The 19,331-nt window shown below is 39.2% G+C and overlaps 1 protein-coding gene across 18 annotated transcripts in view; it reads left to right on the top strand.

The window, feature by feature from the left end:
- sox6 (SRY-box transcription factor 6) overlaps positions 1-19,331 on the top strand; it is a 641,917-nt gene that overhangs the window by 268,473 nt on the left and 354,113 nt on the right. The gene's annotated exons all lie outside the window — the stretch shown is intronic.

Below are 19,331 nucleotides of genomic sequence, written 5' to 3'. Positions count from 1 at the left end.
CACTCTCGCTTATGTACACACATTCACTTTCTGACTCAGTCATTCACTCACATACACACTCACTCACACACTCACACAGAAACACACCATGAAATAACAAAAATTGCTGGAAGTACTTTAATCAGTGCTGATGGAAAGACCTCAGCCTGAAATGTTTCTCACGGCTGGAGTTTAGATACACCCCTTCCCCATTTACATGCCCCACCTCACCATTCCCCACCAAACCAGCTGTGTTTTTGGCAATGGGAAGAGCGTGCCAGGCCAATACCTTCCTGCTCACCCCCGACCAGTTTCCTAAAGATGCCAGGTGAGCGTTGGCAGTCTATTCATCCTTTTTCAATAAATAACTGACAGACAATTGAACTTATTACTAATGTCACATGAATATGATGTGACCCATGCCATAAAATGGTTGGTCAGGCAGGATTTTGAAAGCCACATTTTAAAAAAAAACAAAATCCTTAGGAAAAGGGTGACGAGGCTCACTTTCTTCATGAGGTCCTATGTGCACTTTGGGGACACTTCCATCACTTTTATTCCTCCCAACATGGCCCCCAATACCTGTACTCTAACCTCCTCCCTCGACTCACTGCTCCCTCCCCATTCAAGATTCCTGACTTCCCTGGACGTCATATCTTTCTTCATCCCAGGGCCAATGTGCACTCTTGCAGACCACCTGCTCAGTTCTGGTGCTATCAAGGAGGAGACTACCTCACACTGAGGGCTGTGGGTCCCACTTTCTGCCGGCTGGATCTGTTTTATCACTCGCACTATTTTTAAGCCTGTTGCCTCTCATCTGACTTTTGCAAAGGTAAGGTGAGTAATATCCTTACCGATTAGATTCAAACCTTTTTCTTTCCACAGGGACTGCCTGACCAACTGCATACCTCCAGGTTTCTTTTTGTTTTCATTTCAGATTTCCATCATTGGCAGTATTTTTCTTTTCTATGGAAATACTGTACATTTGTCTCGTAACTTTCAGTCATATCATGATGCAATCAATAATTGTGTTCTCATAGCTTCAACTGAGAGCTGGTATTATATCTATTGTCACTTTAGTTTGTGTCCAACTGTTGTGCATGAGATGCGAAATTTACTCTCCTGAACTACTGGGAAACCTTGAAAGAAATTAATTTTTCTGAGTATGTATGCACATGATTAAAATAGCATCTGTTATTCATAAACTGCTATTTACAAAACAAAAAGGACGAGATGAAGAACCTTTATCTTCTTTTTAGTTTAACATATTTTCCTAATCAACCTGTTCAGAGATGCTATTACACACCTCTGAAACAGGTGGGACTTGAACCCAGGTCACTCAGTTCAGGGATAGGAACACTACTTCTGCACCACAAGATTCAGATGGCAGGCCTGAGTGCATTATTTGTGAAGACTATAATACCCAATAGATTTCGACTTCAAAATTCTAGAACTTAGCCCTTCATAAAATCTAAAGCCAAAGACCAGGAATAGATTAAATAAATTCCCAGTGACGAGATTGAAAAATGATGGTTATTCTATTTCTTTCTGTCTTCATCACCACACACTTCCCATACTTGCTTCAGTAGCCTTACTCGCCTTTAATCGTTAAATGAAGAATAGGAACTGAAATAGGAATTTCCCATACATTTCAGATTCACTCTATGCATACCAAATTCTTTGTACAACACAGAACATACAGCACTTTGACAAAGTCTAGCTATGGTGCTAAAACTTTATTTACATATTTAAAAAAATAACATTAAGACTAAACCTAACAGTTTATGCTCAGATAGTTATCCAAATGTTTCATAGAGTAATTCTATCTTTCCATAGACATGCGATAAACCCAAATGAGTAAAGTTTAAAGCATGTAAGCCTACACTTCAGAAGAAGCCAAACATATTGACTGACTGCCTCCTTTAATACCACAGCAAAGAGAAGTCATTATAAAATGAGTAGTGCAGTTAGTTTATGTGTTTTATAACTTTAACTTCTAAATTAAACTTACCCCACCTGGTGATTTAGCACCTCCCCTTCTGACTCTTATTCCACCAAAATAGGCGAAGAATGTATGTTACATTGTACTGAGTACAGTCATATCAGAGTGTTGCATAGCTTCTACCTCTCACCAATCGCACCAAAGATAATTACCAACCTCGTCCAAGAAACCACTGAAAATCAACATTTTTCAGGCTGGAGGAAGGCTTGAGGTGAAGTTCTCCAGGGGTCAGTGTTGGATTCCTTACTTTTCCTGATATAGCTTTACAATCTGGTCTTGCTGTGTGGGGGACAATTTCCAAGTTTGTAGATGACACTAAATGTGGAAGAATTCTAAATTGTGAGGAGGGTAATGTGGAATTCCAAAAGGAGTGGGTAAATGCATAACAGATGAGGTTCAATGCAGAGAAGCGTGAGGTGATGCACTTTGGTCAGGAAAATACCGAAAGACAATATAAAATAAAAGGTACAATTCTAAAGGTGATGCAGGAACAGTGGGACCTGGGTGTACAGATCATTGAAGGTGACAATACTGGTGTAAAGAATAGTAATTACACCATGCAATGTTCTCAGGTTGATTAATAAGGCATAGAGTACAACAGCATGGAGGTGATGTCGACCTTGTACAAGCCACTTATTAAACCTCAGATGGAATATTGTGTACAATTGTGGACGCTACATTATAGGAAAGATACAAATGCATTGGAGAGAGTGCAGAAGCAATTCATTAGAATGGTTCCAGATATGAGAAACCCTTGCTTTGTGGGTAGATGGAACAACTCGGAGACTGTTCTCCCTGGAGTGGAGAAAGCTAAGGTAAGATCTTATTGAGGTTTTCGAGATCTTGAGTGGGCTGGATAGAGTAGATGGGGTGAAGTTGTTTCTGCTTGTAGAAGAAATAGTAATGTAGGGTCATAGATTTAAGGTGTTGTGCAAATGAAGCAAAGGTGATGTGAGAAGAAACTTTTTCACCCGTTGAATTGTTAGGGTATGCACTACTGTGCCAGATATGTGGTGGATGCATGTTCAGTTGAGTCATTCAACAAATCACTGGGTGTTTTATTTTTGGATAAGAATGGTGTGCATGGATATGGAGAAAAGGCAGGAGACTGAATCTAGATAATAAAGCTGGTGCAAGCACAACGGGCTGAATAGCCTCCTTCTGAATAATTATATGATTCTGTCACCTTTAATCAGCCAGTTAAGAGAATCAGTTGCCTTGAAGCTGTCTGACAGCCTAAACAAGTCACTGGGAACCAGTTCAACTCTAAAACCACTTTTGTGGTGCTAATTCTAATTGATTCACTTGCAAGAGCATCTAACAGGTATTACTGAAAATGTTTTAGTGTCATAATCAGCATGACATTTCCTCATTTACCCCATTTGAACAATAGATGCATTATAGTTTAACACTGGACCTACAGTATGAAAACAGGCCCTTCAGCCTAACAAGTCCACATCGACTCTCCAAAGTGTGACCTACCCAGACCCATACCCTTGCCCTATATTTACCCCTGACTAATGCTCCTTACACTATGGGCAATTTAGCATGGCTAATTCACCTGATCAGCACATCTTTGGATTGTGAGAGGAAACCAGATAACCAGAAACCAGAGGAAACCATGCAGACACTGGGTGAATGTTCAAACTCCACACAGTCACCTGAGGCAGGGATCGAACCCAGGTCCTGGTGCTGTGAGGCAGCAGTGCTAACCACTGAGACACCATGCCACCCTACTCATAGCTTTGAGCCTGCACCATCTCCAGTACTAATTCTTACTGCTGTTTGCTCCCTTCTTAACTCTTTTCCCTTCCTCTGTGTTCCAAAATTTATCAGATCCTGCAAAATGCCTTAGGATGTTTTTTACAGATTATTGGTATCATGGAAATGCAGGTTATGATTACTATTGACAATGGTCCACTCTGCCAAACCTCCTTAACTAAACTGAGATAGACCACTTGGCAAAATGGCCAGATTCATGAGGATGATTGGACATGCTATTTTACCCAGGCAATCAGTTTTGTTGAGAAATAAAATTACAAAAGAATGCAAAACCAGAAAGGTCAAAACTTATTTTGCCTTTACTGCACTAAGTCAGCAACTTGGGAACCAGAACAACTCCACTCTGTCAGAACACATCGTTATCAGTTTTCATTCCTCTCTATGTTTCCCCTTATTCCGTTAAAAGCATTTTAGCATCTGTGTCTCTGTGCTGGGGAGCAAAGGTCATGTGACATCATCCATCTTCAGAAATGAGAACAGGGAAATATGGGTGTGAGCCTACTGTGAGTGTGTATGTGTGTGTGTGTGAGAGAGGGAGAGAGACTGAACATAAAAGAGAGTTAGGAATGATAAAATTGTGCGTCACACACAGAGATGGGAAGTTGACGTTTAGTTTTTAACTTTTAGTCAAAAGCTTGCAAGGTTCAGGGAAATAATTTTATTGTTATAATTTCTCCTAACTCCAGATCTAAATTGCAGGTAGCAAGTTAGCAGTTTAATGTTCTGCAAAGTTGACAATACCAATCAATCAGGGAACAAAGTCTTCAGATAAAAATGGAAAAGAGTTTTGAGGTTACATTCAAACACTTTAGGGAACTGTCTATTTTAATGTATTCTAACTGGAAAAATATTAAATCAAGCAAATGGTTCTTTGTGGGGTTCACTAACTAGCACAATATTTTTTTTAAATTTCTGATATATTTTGGGAGAGCTTTATTTTCTCCCTGGAGTGTATTTTAATTTTGGTGAATGGAACATTTTTGGCACCAATGTCGGTATTGTGTATTCCAAAGTTATCAGTTATAGCATGGTTATATATGGATGAAAATGCTCTCTTTACTGCATCAAGTACTCCCAGGCTGACTATAGAGTCAGCCAGATGTAGGACAAGACTCCTTCTATGCTACTCTATTATTTTCTTATAGGCACAGCAAAGATTGCATGTTGTGTAAAATCCCTTTATGCAACTGAGCACTCCCAAGTGAGACATTGCTTTGGCTAAGTGAAATGAAAACCTTCCTTCACACTTTGTTCCAGTGCTGAGCCACCAGTACTCTGGCCTAATACTGCCACAAGTTGTGATTCAAAGACCCATTGTCAGTTACAATTTCTTTTGGCATTCTTGAATACTTTTATTATGGTCAGACTTACCTAGTTTGGTTCTTTATAGGTGACATTGCTGCTGTGAGCAAACTGTTCCAGATATCATGTAGTCAGCAGTTAAGATTGGAATTTATCACAAAATACATTAAATAGCAGCGTTGATATTTGGTGAGCTTTCCTGAAAGATTTTTAAAAATCCCTATGATGCCCAAGTCAGTTTACCATCCCGTATTTTTAAACTGTCAGATATTAATTGATTACTTTTATTTCCTGTACACTAATTCTAATAAATAGTTGTTTCTATGAAAATTAGCAACACATTTGTGAGGAGAGATTTTCAAGTAGAAGCTGAAAACAATAAGTCAGTTTGAAATGTGAATAGATGTAAAAGGAAATAGATTATCAATGTGCCTTAAACCTGAAAATCATGGTACGTATTAGATTGGACTGAAAGGCAAATTGCTCCTGAAAACTGTGCCTTGAATGTGGCCTTGCTGAACATTGAGTACAGATCCTCAGACCCTCTGCGAGAACACAGCTTTCGTTGATCGGAGTATAAATCAGGGATGGGGCTATATCAAGCTTTGCTAAATTAACCCTTGGATTGCATTATTATTTGGTTTTAGAAAACAATAGATTGCATCCTCATCTCTCTGGGAAGGTTTTTTTGACTTTAAGAGGGGTTATTAATAATCTGTTATATTGCATTTTTAAAAATCTATTCCTCCTTTTCCTAATTTCTTCCCTTCTGCCCTTGACTATTGGTACATTACAGCTGTAGCTAGTTCTTCCTGTCTTGTCCTGTTGTTGACAGTTTCCAGAAAGGTTCACTCTGCTGGCAGAGAGCTGAGGTCATTTAGTATCTTTCTGTCAACCCACTTGAGATTAAATAACTCAGCACAGATTAAACCTAGGGTCTTCCTTATGGCTTGGCACATGATAGGGCAGTGTATCTTCCTATTAAACCATTAAGGTAGCTCTAACATTCTGTTTTGTTTCCAAATTATGGTAGTTACAAAGGCAAAAGTCAGTTCTAGCTTTCAACCACACCAATAAGCTTGTTCTCCATTCCAGATTGTCAAGTGTCAACCTGAGCTAAGGGGCTGAATTTTGCAGAGTCAGGAAATGTTCTGACTTCACAGACACAAATTTGAAGAAATCTCTGGAATGGATCTTCTGTCTCCAGAAACAGTTCTCAGGCAGCCATGCCGGCTGTCAAATGCAAAACTGGACTGATTAAAAAAAGTCCTGCCCTGGCATTCTGGGACTTTGTCTCAGTTATAATAAAAACAGTTAGACACTTTAGTCCTTAATCTCCCTAGGCTCCATCCATGGTAACTCAGGCTCCGCAATTACAGCTTCCATGCTCCCTCATAGTCTCCATATGCCAACCTTCTTATCTACCATGGCCTCTTAAACTCTCTGTGATATCCCATGCCACCACTCATCCTCATTACCCTTATAGTCCCAATGCCAATCCCTGGTCCCCACACCTCTATTGCCTTATAGTTTCATGCTAAGGGAAAAACTCATGGCAACAACACTACCCAACATTTTCCCTTAGACTCTTCATGACAAGTTACCATGGACAGACGTTGGGAAACAAATAAATTTCTAAATATCTATTATGGACTTCACTATATTTCAAAAAACACTCATTCTTATAAGTTCATCCAATTCATTTTAAATCCCTTGAAATACACCTCAAAAAATGTATTTAATCCTACATTAAAGACAGCTTCCCTTTAGAATCACTTGAAGGTGTCAATCAGACTATGATCTTACAAGCCACACGTGGTGATAATGATAGGTTATGGAAGCAATCAGGCAGTACCAATAGTATAATGAAGGCCTGCACTTGTATATAAGCGAACATTTATTGAAATTGCAAACACCAATTTTGTTTCAAATGCAGCCTTGTCTTAAAAAATATAAGAAATTTAAATGACTTGACAGCTTGACAGTTCCTCAACTTCCCCATTTTTATTATGCTTGTATGCCATTTTATTTCCTCTAGCTAATCCACTGTGTCTTGTCATACCCTCCATGCCAATATATCTCCTCTCTTCCCACCTCTACCATTAGATACATCCCTCCTCATGTTAGCTCCCTCATAGTTCATTGATGTCCACTTTTACCAATACTGAAGACAAGCCAGCACTCTTCAAAGATCTCTGGCCAGGTTCAGACCTTTTCCACCCAATCATAAATACCGTGAATTGTATTTTTGAAATTCAGGTAAAGAAAATTGGTTCTGAGTGAAGGCAGCCACACTTTAAAATGTGCCAGTACTCCTTGAACTACTCCCTGTGCACCCCAGCCAGTAAATGGGAGTGTTGCTTACAGGATACGGACAATAGGATCCGGTGATCCGGCACCATTTTGGCAAAGATGTGGAACCCTTCTGTCTTTGCAAATGTTTGAGCTTTAGTCCCCAAGTGTTAATAACACTTACAAGCTGCAAGGGGAGTTTCCATGTTTGCTATTTCTCATAAGACTAAGTGAATTCTGAAAGAATACATTCACAATTTCACAAGAAATAACAAACATTTCAAACTTTCTCTGATAGTGAACCTCACATGTCTTTCGCTATGAAAACTACAGTGTGTGAGATTTGTCAGGTTGTAGGCAAGTGCCATACAGTTGGCAGCAAGGGTTTTGATCCAAGTCTTGTTTTAATGGTCACACTATTAGCGCAAAAATTGCAATATTTGTAATTCAACTGGGAGCAACATAGTGAAAAAAATCCCATAGTACTTAATGTTAACACGATTTTTAAAGATTTTGCAAAATTAACCTGCTGACATGGTCAAAAATCGCTTTTGCATTAATCTAACCTCCTTCTGACAGTAATATCTCTCAAACAGAATCATTTTTTAAGGACTGATTTATTATGGTAAGTTCTGATAAATTTTATATTATTAAAGCTTTGATTTGTGGAGAGGAGAGGCATTCCGTGACACCACTATCAGTTGAGCGTATGTCAAAAGGATATTGCCTCTTGACATATCCCAGCCTGAATAACAAGCCAGAGTGTAGATAATTGAAAATACCTATTTAAATTTTACTAAATATTATTTTTTTTCAGCAGACATCTGAAAACAGGATGACTGCTTCAAAAATAACTTTGTCCTCTTTAATTTAATTTAATTCAACTAGTATTCTAAAGGGTGGGGGAGAGAAGAAGAGCATGAACAAATCTGAACTTCAATAAACATGCTCAGCACAAGACATTGTGCCTCAGCCTGACTTTGATGTATGTAAGTCAGTGCCAATTAGTTTTTATGTATGGAATTGAACAGAGAAATGGCTCTGTATTGATGCTTTTAATAATAAATGTTAACTTTTACTTTGAATTCATAAAATTCCTCCATATTGATGTTCAATAATAATAATATGAAATATGTAAAGGTTTTACTGGATCAGATAATTTTTTTGGCAGGCTCTGATCTTTCTAATTCAGTCCCACTGCTCCGAGTGATAAGTGCAATATATTATTTGGTTTCATGGTATTATTTGGTCCCAAGTGTGGGGCCACGGCCTATGGACTAAATCAAGGCGAGTTTCAATTTTGGAGATTAAATTAAGTTGCACCAATGTACAGGGGCTAAATAATGCCAGGTTTGAGATCGAAAAGGCTATAGTTTGTAGCAGTGAGAAAGTTGAGAGAAGTAAGGAGCTCCAAGGTTTTAAGATGGGTGTTTTCCTGAGATTATGATAAAGACTTGTGAACTTCTCCTGGTTTGGGATTGCCTGTTGCTGATCCTAGTCTGAGTCTGATCAAAAACAAAGCACATCTATTTCACAGTGTGAACATCCCAAACATTCATGAGCAAAGAAACAAAAACAAAGATTTCAAAATCAGAAATTTAAAGAAATAAGCTCCCCCCTCTAGCCCTCAAACTGAGTTGTAAATGTATAACTCATTCAAGAAATATATTCCTATCCAGTTGCATAATTTACATGTTAGTTTTCCACTCGTGTGGGTGAAATTGATGATCTGACTTCATGTGCTTCAGTCTCAATTGCATTATTAATGTCATAGAGATAAATAAAAGCAGTGAGGCTCAAGTGGTCCTCAGAGACACCGACTTACTGATCAAAGGCAAACTGAAAGTCTCCCGCAGGTTCAGAAAACAAATGGCATTCACAGCCTAACAAAGTGTGCATTGTTGATTCTGAGGAGCTGTCATGGCGCAATAATCAATATGCAAGTATTCTCACTCTTGTCACTTATGTCTAAAATATACAAATCCACAGAGAACTTAACTACTTGAATTTTTAGAGCTTGCTCTGAACACATTACTGTTTGTTTCATTCAGATATGCCTGAATTAGGGAAAAAAGGAAGGGTCGGTTTCCTTTCATCATTTGGATTGCTAACTCCAGCCTATTTTCTTTGATATATTGCAGCCTTGTGACCAGCAAGGAGGAATGGAGTTCAGGGAAAGGGGAGAATATTTGTGACAAAGCCATATTGACCGTTTTATATGAAGATACACAGTAGTTGATGAATTTTGAAATTGTTAAGAGATTAAGTGCATAGATGGCAGTCAGAAGACAATGAACATATATATTTTACAAAAATGTAAGGTAGTCTGTGATTGGGATGCGGTCCAATTAATAATAAGGGAAGGAAAGGATGAGGAAAAATATTAAATATTTACCCAAGGGTAGTTTGCTGTTTACAGTGCTTTACATAAAATAGTCCAAATTTGTTGTCACTTAGACCATATAGTTTCATGATACTATCGTTAAGATCATGTAGTAAGTACATTGCTGTAATTCAGTTTTGTTATATCACCACAGACAAGTCATATGGTAAAGCACTATGGAATTTGTATTGTACAGTGGTACAGTAGCCTAGTAATTTTGTACAGTAACCCGTGTAATTGACATATAGTAGCATCTCTATAGTCTGACCATGTAACAGGTCAATGTGTTATTGCTAGGTTTTCTGTTTGTAAGACCTTGCTGTACATAGTGACTATATTTCAAAAGTACATCACTGGGTGTGAATCACTTGAGGATAACCAATGATTGTGAAAGGAACAGTATGCTTGCAATGCTATTTACAAGGGTTTCTGTATGAGAAATGTGTTAACTTCTCTGCTTACAATATTAAAACAATCCTCTTTAATATTACTGATCATATTATACAGTCTTTTTTTTGAAGTTCAAACTGTTCTGATAACTGTCAAGGCCAGTAACCTTGTTTTTGAAGAAGTAATTTTAATTTGCAGTTTGCTGAAAGGACAAAGATACAAACATATAAATTAGAAGCAGGACAAGGCCATTCAGCCCCTTCAAGCCTGCTCGATAATTTGATAAGACCATCGCTGAACTGATTGTGGCCATAAGATTTCACAGTTAAAATAGAAGATTTTTATTATACAAGATTTTTTATTTTTATCTTTCCAAACAAAGCAGGCATTATATACTATCTTAGGTAATCTCCTTTATTCTAAAACCCAGAGTCCATACCTGTTAAATGAGAATTAAAGGACAAATTGTGCTCTATTATAAATTATAAATTACTCATGAAATTGCAGATATAACTAAAAGAGATCTTGCAACTTGGTTGAGCAGTCCATTCTGCATATCCATCATCAAACTCAATCATGCAGTCCTTCGAAACACTGTCACCCTTAAGAGAACTTCAGTTCTTTTTGTTCATGATCCCAAGCCAACAGCAGTGCACAGTTGAGTTCCATGTGCATGCACATGTTTGCAGAGTCTCCTTAACTTAGTTTGGATGGCACAGATCCACCAATGCTATCTTCAAGTAACAGAGACAGCTGAAACAACTGTGTCCTTGTTTATTCTCAGCTTCTGGATTTACCCTGCTACACAGTTCTGTAGCTTATCTTCTTTGTATATGTTTGACAAAAAGTTTTGTTTTCCATTTGCTGTCAATTTTTGTTTTGAGAAACTGGAAAGGCCATTTTTTGTTTCTCTTTCCTGTTTCCTTTCTCAGTTAGGGTCCGTCTCAAAAAAAAAGCTCAAGACCACCTGCTGTTTGAGATGGAAATTTTATGACAGAGCTGAAGTCATAGCAAGGAAATTAGATGTGACATTCTTGCCTTATAATTTCCCCAGTAGTTGAGACCAAGTTAGGGACTGATACTATTTGCAAACCAAAAATGGAAAGTTAAACGAGAAAATGACCATGGACCAAACCTATGGATGGGATTATTGTCTCCTGAAAAATGGTGGGGAAGATAATGGGGAAAGTGACAGAAGTGATAGCAGTACTGAGATACCTGCCCCAGTTCGGCTACCTCACAATTAAGGTTTGGATGGCAACGTCCATGATTTGCCAACAATTGAAGCCCTTAAATAGTCAGGTAATGACCAGTTTCAACCAAAATCAGTGCTGCCTTCTGCATTGGGAGAATAGGGTGTCCTGGCTGCTCGATTTGGTGGGTGCCTCAACTTGTTCCAGTTTTGCAATAATTCAGGGCTCAGATAAAGAAGTAGGGCTCACCTACTGAATGTCCTACCATCCCACCTGTGCCCTTGGCTCTGACCCCTTTTCCCTGTGGCCCTCCACAAAACAACCTTCCCCACTCCATAAAAGGAAGCCTTGGACCTTTGACCTGATGGTACTGCACATAGTGGCTACAAGGCACTGATTGGCTAGCAATTTCAAATGGGGATGGAATATTCCTGCCACAGGACCTGAATTGGTTGAAAAACCTGCCAGATAATCACACCTGATTGACATATTAATCTAATAGATTTTTCTTCGGAGTGTGGATGGGCCAGCGTCTCTCACCTTAAAAACATTTTCCAATCACAGGGACAATCCCAGTGTAGCTTTAAGTGACTGCAGGAAAAGAAAGCACACAAAAGAGAGTTCCCCATCAAATACACCAAAGAAATTAAATGTAAGAAGTAAAGGTAGAAGCATGCTTAAACCTATCACCCTGCTCAGAATTTATTGATAAACATCTGAGTTCCTGCCTTACAGTTATTGACAGCATTAGATTTTTATCGATGTAGAGGTGCCTTTGTGCTAGGCTATATCTTGTTAGTCATAGATTATACCAGACATGCTGAGCATCTTTTGTGTGCTGATGCGCATTGAGGTAAAGCTGGATCAAACGATTATTCAAACCACACCCTTGTGATTGAATAGTTGTTTGATGGGTTTTAGTGGGGTTAACTTTTGTTTTTCACACTCGGTCTCACAGCACTGAACTTCAAATTATTTGGGATTATACAAGAAAGTAATCTTTGAAATCAAACATTTTGCGGGGAAGAAATGGAAAATGCCAGAACTGCACTGCAGGTGTACAGGATCATTCGCTGGAATCCAAAACAATATTCACCTGTCTTTCTCCTTTTGTTCTTAATTGATCTACCACATATTTCTAATACTTTCTGTTAGGTCAGATGGTTGATATTTGTAGTTTTTCTTTCCAATTTCCACGTGTGGAGTTGGAGCCTTTAGAAATATAGCCCTCTTAAATATTAAAAGACGTGAAATAAGTTTGGGTTTGTGTTTACGTTGAGATATTAACCCATTAATTCTTAATGCATTTGCATGAATTTCCTTTGTGTGATCTGTTTGTTGTTTACATATGATAGCTGAGATTTGATTCAGTTACCAGACAAAGGAATGTGTTCAGCATTCAAGCACAAACAACTCTGGTGTTAATTTAAATTGAAAGTCTATTTTTAAAATTTATCTTATCAAATGCGCAGAAGCATCATTGAGTGTGTATGAGGCCTTCTCTGAGTTATTGACTGGCAGCAGAGATTTGGATGACCTCAAATTTATGAAGGATAGGAGACATGAAGCCAGTAGGAGTGTTTTGCAATAATCAGGTCTCATGGAAATAATGTCAGAAATGAGGGTTTCAGCAGGAGATAACTGAGGCAAGGGATGATTTGTATAAATTTATGGACTTATGATTTGGGTTTTGCAAAAAAATTACCTGGTTCTTTAATACCTTTTTAGGGAGGGAAATCCATGTCCTTACCTGGTTTAGTCAACATTGCGCTCCAAACTCATAGCATTGTGGATGAACCTTAACTGCTCCATGAAATGGTCTGCAAGCCATTGAGTTCAAAAGCAATTAGAAATGGGCAACAATTCTTGGCCTCTCCAGCGATACTTGCATTCAAGGAATCGATGAAAGGCTGGCCAACATTACTACAGAAATTCTAAAGAAAAATAAAATCAAGCAGATGATCTAGCATCGATCTAGGCACCTGAAGTGACAGCAACACAGTTCATCCTGCAAATTTCTTCTTACTAACATCTACAGGCTTTTGCTTGGGGGAGCTGTGTCACAAGCTAGTCAAACAACATAGTTATACTCATTAAATCCGATGTTATGCCTGTTTCCTCGATACCTCTATTGTAGTCCCTGAATATGTCCTTTCCCACCAGCAGGATGGGCCAAGCAGTGGTGATTGCCGAGTGATATGGAGCCATGAGGAAGTGGCCTTGGAAATTCTTAGTTTGAGTATTGATAATCACTGAAACATGTGTCCATGTCAAAATGAGTAGGAGTTACCACAATACACTTATTGTGGCAATTATGTTTCATCTTGTTGCTGAGGACATCATAGTCCAGAAAGTAGGGGGGCAGGTAATGCTAATCATTGAAGCCCATGCTTTTGGGGGAACTGGGTCATTGCGGCTGTAGCTGGTCTTCTGGATTATCAGTGTCCATAGTAGTCAATATGGCATTTAGATGATCCTAATTGACAGGATAATGAAGGAATGAGTAATAGTCTTCAGGTTCTGGCTGAGTAGGAGGTCCTATTAGATTTCCTAGTCACTTTTCTCTTGCCCAACTTGTGGACTTCAGTTGGGACCTTGCTATTAAATACTGTTTCCTCAGTTTTCAGGATTTTTTTTAAACTTGACTGGAGACCAATAGAAAACAAGATAAAAGGCAAAGTTCTGAGTGCCTCACTTCTTTTGATCTGAACTGACCCTGCCTGATGAAGGGCTTTTGCCCGAAACGTCGATTTCGCTGCTCGTTGGATGCTGCCTGAACTGCTGTGCTCTTCCAGCACCACTGATCCAGTATTTACCCTATATGCTGTGTTGACCCTGCTCCATGACTGGTCCTTTCCTCTTCATGAGCAATAACCAATGACAGTCAGGATATTAGAATGTGTGCTGTATATCTGTATCCTCAGTTCATTTTCATTGCAACATGGCTTGGGCCCCAGTTGCGGCATACCCTGCCATTTGCAAGTTTGCTGATCATGATGCCTTGAGGTGGAATCTGTCTTTCTGATTTTGTCTCTGGTCAAGATTAGAGCTTTGACAAACTGAGTGTAATGCCAGCTTTGGGAACACTGCCCTTGTCAGGCAGCTTCTTACTCATTATTGAAACTCAGGAAAAAGTCCTGGCTACAACAACCACCACATCGGCAGGTCAAGGAGATGAAGGTTTTACCATGGCTTCTTTGAAAACTTTCTCTTCTAGTACAGCTTCAAGCTTTACTTCCCACAAAGGTGTTTCTGAGGCAGAGTCATTCTTCAGTTTCAATGTTCTTACATTCCCTCCCAACCTCTTTTGTGTGTGTGTGAGACTGAGTAAGTGAGTTGGGAAATGAACTGGATGCACAGGCTGCTCAGTATGGGAAGACACACGTTCCCATTCCTCCTTCATCCCCAAAAATCTATCTAGGCAGAGAGAGGAGAAAAGCCAATGCTGAAAGGCAATCTGTTCCTAAACTTCACATTCAGATGCATTCTCAGAGTCCAGGTCAGCAAGACTGTGCACCACCAGAAGTGATTACAAAGTCAGTGTTAGTTAAATTCCAGCACTGAAAAAATAATTTATATAAATGATTTGGATGTGAATATAAGAGATATGGCTAGTAAGTTTGCAGATGACACCAAAATAGGTGATGTAGTGGGCAGTGAAGAAGGTTCTCTCAGAGTACACTGGGACCTTGATCAGATGGGCCAATAGGCCGAGAGTGGCAGATGGCATTTAGTTTAGTTAAATGTGAGGTGTTGTATTTTGGTAGGGCAAATCAGGGCAGAACTTATACACTTAATGAGAGGGTCCTGGGGAGTGTCACCAAACAAAGAGACCTTAGGGTTCAGGTTCATAGTTCCTTGAAAGGGGAGTTGCAGGTATACAGAGTAGGTAAGAAAGCATTTGGTATGCTCGCCTTTATTCATCAGTGCATTGAGTACAGGAGTTGGGAGGTCAATGTGTGCTATACAAAACATTGGTGAAGCCACTTTTGGAACCCTCCTTTAGGAAGGATGTTGTGAAACTTGAAAGGGTTCAGAAAAGATTTACAACAATGTTACTGGGGTTGGAGGTTTTGGGCTTTAGGGAGAGGCTGAATAAGCTGGGGCTATTTTCCCTGGAGGCTGAAGGGTGACCTTTTGGAGTTTGTAAAATCATGGGGGACGTGGATACAGTGAACAGCCAAGGTCTTTTTCCAGGGTAGGATAGTCCAAAACTAGAGGTCACAGGTTTAAGTCGAGAGTGTGATGCTGGAAAAGTACAGCAGGTCAGGCAGCATCCGAGGAGCAGGAGAATTGACGTTTTGGGCAAAAGCCCTTCATCAGGAATCTGATGAAGGGCTTTTGCTTGAAACATCGATTTTCCTGCTCTTCGGATACTGCCTGACCTGGTGTACTTTTCCAGCACCACACTCTCGACTCTGATCTTCAGCATCTGCAGTACTCACTTTGTTATAGGTTTAAGGTGAGTGGGAAACAATTTAAAAGGGACCTAAGGGGCAGCTTTTTCATGTAGAAGGTGGTGTGTGTATGGAATGTGTTGCCAGAGGAAGTGGTGGAGACTGGTACAACTACAATATTGAAAAGGCATCTGGTGAGGTACATGAATAGGAAAGGTTTAAAAGGACATGGGCGAAATGCTGGCAAATAGGACTAAATTAATTTAGGATATCTGGTCAGCGTGGACGAGTTGGACCGAAGGATCTGTTTCAATGCTATACATCTCTGTGATTCTATAAAATCAAAAGCTCAGTATATCCGTCAGCATCTGTAAACTGAGCAACAGAGGACAATGACACTTCCTTACAAACTAGTGCAGATCGAAGACCTGAAGAATTGGGCTGAATCTTTTTTTTGGCTAAGTTTATGTTCCATTGAGCTTTCTCCACAGATTCTCTTTGTGAGGCTCGATGAGATTTCTTGTTGTACCTTAACAAATGCACCTCATTTGCGACCTTCCCAGCTGTATGGCCCCTCTTACATCTGATTCTATCTCCATTTTACCACATGCCATTCCCTGAGTAACTTGCCACTCACCAAATATTTGCTGAAAGACAGGCATCCCTTCCACTCCAGCCATCTTTAAAAGGCCACTGTCCACACAGGCATGTGCCAGCAACCAGGTGTTGCCCCTTACCCGGCAATGTAATGACGCAGCAGCCACAAGGCCGAACTGTCTGAATTGATTTTCCTTTCTACTTGCCACCTTTACCTGTCTTTGAGGTGGCCCTGCAGCTAGTTTCCTATCCATTTATTAGTGCCTCTGATCTCTGTGACTGCAAACAATGTCCAACTCTATATCATCATTGCAAAGTTTTTAAAGTATGTATTAAGTGTGAGTATTTGTGTATGTAATATATGTATTATTACTTATTACTTATTTTCTGTATCCCACTCATAAAAGAAAAAAAGAACAAGACGGCATAGATTTAAAATGATGTGTAAATGAAGCAAGAGAGATGTGTGAAAAATCTTTTTCACACAGCGAGTAGTTCAAGTATGTAAAGCAGTACCTGGAAATGTGGTGGAGGTAGGCTCAATTAAAGTATTGAGAGCATTGAATAATTTTTTGGATAGAAATTGTGTAGGAATATAGAGAAAAGGGAGAAGATTGGCACCAGATCATAGAAATTGTGCAAGAACAATGGGCCTAATGGTCTCCTTCTACACTGTAATAATTTTGTGATCATGTATTGTGTCTTCAATGATAGCTTAAAGTCCTTCAATACAAGGTTCTCTACAATCTGTGTTAACATCTCTTGATAAATTTGTGTGTCTCAGGTTCAAATTTAGACTTATTTACTGTTGAAGATTGGTTTTTCTTGAATCAGATTTTCATTTTGTTCTGTGTGAGTGAGCAGCCTCAGCCACTTTAATGTAAATGCTGTCTGATTGCAGCCGTTTGCAAAAACAAACCACTTCAGTATTCAGGATTGGCCAACTCTGCTTGATAGAGATTGTGTTCCTAGCTAAATCTGAGTTTGATTTGATGAATATGAAAGATAAATATTAGATTAACAAAACTAATAGCCTTAAAACAAAGAGATTTACATTTAAGATCCAACTACTATTAGCTGCTGGGACAATATTATGGTAATTGAAATAATGCGATGAGATTAAAAACACATTTTGTTAGACTTTCCAGTGGTTTGCTTGGCAAATACATTGCTTTATGTGCTACTGAGCCATTTACACAGCAAGGTGTCAGATTTAATTCTTGCTCTGTGCTCTGTTAGCTAGCGTCAGTTTGGAGAGACAGTCGGAACTCAACAAATAGCATCCATCCTTTGAAGTGGAGTGGCTGGTGGTGGGAGGAGTGAAACGAGGGAATGTTCCCCCAATCATAAGCCAGCAGCACTGACTACAACACATACATGCGTGGATACTGGATGTGGATCCTTCCTGTGACATTAATGAACAATTCCTTAATGCATTTCTTTGCCTAAAATTTTAGCTGAGGTGCCAATTATTTTGATATAACTAAGTTAATGTCCACCTAAAATACTATGATGTTCTTCTGTGTGTGTGATTACAGGAGTCATCTTTCCTTGTGTTCCTTAATTTCACCAAAACATCTGATGCAGTTGACCAGAACATCCTGATCTATCATCTCCCAGCTATTTGATCCATTCTATTTCCCTTTGTGGTTTAACTCCTTCCTTTTGTGAATTTGGCTAATATAATTGTAGAAAAGGCTTTTCTTCCTGCTACTGCACCAGACTCTGGCTAGAGATGTATCCCTGGCCTTTCTTAAGCCACATCAACTTTCTAGCCAACACAATGTTATTTGCAGGCAAGATCGTAAGTTTGCTTGTAAATGCTGTGACACATAGCATCGCCTTGACTTCACAACCAACCCTGTAATCTTTTGTCATTCTTCAGGCAGGATTTAATTTAATAGCAGGCCTGTGAACTTTCAGGTGCAAAATCCTCCCACGGGTTGCCAAGGCGATTGTTGAGCAAAGCAAACCAGGTGAGCCAGCAAAGATGAAACCAGGCAGCACGTCCTTAACCACTCACTAGCTAAACACGCACAAAGTTTTGAATTTAATCATAGGACCAATAATATTACAGAATGACACTGCTGCAGGAAATAAGGAAAATAAAATAGGGCAGGAGATAAATAATTATGTAAAAGACACAATTTTCTGGCAGAATAGTACCTCACGGGCCTCACTTGATGAGCAACCTATATGGGTGTACTTCCTCTCTAAAGGCCTTCACCTCTCCACTTTTCTCTGCATTTATGTTGGAGAGTGATTCTAAAGAGGACTCTCAGTTTTGGTATTGGTAACACAAATCAATCTTTATTCAGAGCTCCTTTACCACACATTTGGTAGAGGCCAGAGACCTCTGGCTTCACTTGGAGTCCTGTTGCCCTCTTAATACAGCTCAGATCAGAGGAGAGGTCTTTAGGACATTCCAACTGTCCCAGTAAAGTACATAATTTTGATATCTTTCGCATTACAATAATTACATGCAACATTGATGTCATTGTTCCATTCGCCCTAATCTATATATCCAATCCTGTAAATGCCCAATCAATGATGGACACCCTTATGGACAACCCTAGGTTCTTCCATGATCTCATGATGTTTACCAACCACCTTTCTGACTAGTCCTTGGGATCTTGTAATGCATCTCATTAATTTACTTTCCAATCCTTGCAGTTATTGTCATCAAAATGTGTGGCGCTGGAAAGCACAGCAGGTCAGGCAGCATCTGAGGAGCAGAGAGTCAATATTTCGGACATAAGCCCTTCATCAGTAATGTCCGAAACATTGACTCTACTGCTCCTTGGATGTTGCCTGACCTACTGTGTTTTTCCAGTGCCACATGTTTTGACTCTGATCTCCAACATCTGCAGTCCTCACTTACTCCTAATCCTTGCAGTAATTATTACAGGAGATACAAAACGATGCTAATTTTTACTAATTGCTAAAAAATTCATTACGTTGGTTCTAATATAAACTTAGTTATATAAAAAGTTGTATGGTTATACCTGATGTTA

Source organism: Chiloscyllium punctatum, chromosome 22 (assembly GCF_047496795.1).
Source record: "Chiloscyllium punctatum isolate Juve2018m chromosome 22, sChiPun1.3, whole genome shotgun sequence".
NCBI lineage: Eukaryota > Metazoa > Chordata > Chondrichthyes > Orectolobiformes > Hemiscylliidae > Chiloscyllium > Chiloscyllium punctatum.
Note: the sequence above shows the minus strand (reverse complement) of the source record. Positions and strands in the feature narration are given on the sequence as shown.